Here is a 1342-nt window from a genome sequence, read left to right as displayed (position 1 = left end):
TATATGTATATATATAATGGATTATTATTCAGTCATCAAAAAGAATGAAATCTTGTCATCTGCAATGACATGGACAGAATTACAGTATATTATGCTAAGCAAAATAAGTCAGAGAAAGACAAATGCTATATGATTTCACTTATATGTAGAATTTAAGAAGCAACAGATGAACAAAGGGGAAGGGAAGGAAAAATAAAATACGATGAAAATTGAGAGGGAGAAAAACCATAAGAGATGCTGTGTTTAGATGCTGAACTCAAAAACAAATGGGCTTACTAGAGGGGAGGTGGGGAGGGGATGGGGTGTTTGGGTGATGGGCATAAGGAGGGCACTTGAAGTAATGAGCACTGGGTATTATATGTAACAGATGACCACTTAATTCTACCTCTAAAATTAATTTTAAAAAACATTGGGTAAGCACTATCTAAATAACAGAAAGTACTGCATTTATTTATATATAACTTCTGTATATTATATATACATATAATAGTATATATCATATATAAATATATTCAGCACATATAAAACATTAAGTGTGTGATTTGAAAATAGCCACTGGGAATTTCTGGGGGACAAAAGCTTCAAAATACACTTTGTTCACCTACATGGGACCCCCTATTCAGATCCTCAGCTTCCCATGGGCACAGAATTCTAACATGTCACTCACTTTGGTCCTCTCTGTAACCAGATGGCTTTTGTCACTGTCATTTTCTATGTCTGTCTAGTCTTAGCCATAGTTGCTAATCTTTCCAATTCTATGGGTCCTGATATCATGCCGGCTTTCTATGATTTTTCTTTCATTTGAGGTGCCATGCCAACAGCCCCCTCCTGTTGCCTCACGAAGGATGCAAAGGAACTTAATCCACATCCCTGCCCCTTTACATTTTATTGGTCAGGAGTATGCCTCGGGCACTGGAAATACTCATCAGACCTGGTTTCTTAAAAGAAGGCAAACATTCTTCTACACATTTTAGCTAAAATAATCTGAATCTGAGATTTCCTGGAGCCATTCCAATTTCACATTATGAGTCATTGTCCTGAAAGTATTTATCAAACCATATGTCTTCTCGTTGAAGTTATACTGCTATCATTGTAGTTGGGCAGATTTCAAATAAAGTCTCATTTAGCTCTTGGATCCTGAGTCTATTAGAGTTGCTGTCCTCATTATGGATGACTTAGGACATTGAAATAGTATTTGCTGTGCCTGGCAACCAATTAATTAAACAAACCATTAGGCTAGGAGCAAAATGGTCAACATTATTAGTTTCCTTATCGTGGTCACACTGCAGCTAGACACCGTAGTCGTCTAGCAACTGACAAGTGAAAGGTACAGATGTGTGGC

The sequence above is a fragment of the Canis lupus genome, chromosome 23 (assembly GCF_011100685.1).
Source record: "Canis lupus familiaris isolate Mischka breed German Shepherd chromosome 23, alternate assembly UU_Cfam_GSD_1.0, whole genome shotgun sequence".
In the NCBI taxonomy this organism is placed as follows: domain Eukaryota; kingdom Metazoa; phylum Chordata; class Mammalia; order Carnivora; family Canidae; genus Canis; species Canis lupus.
This window is presented reverse-complemented; position numbering follows the sequence as displayed.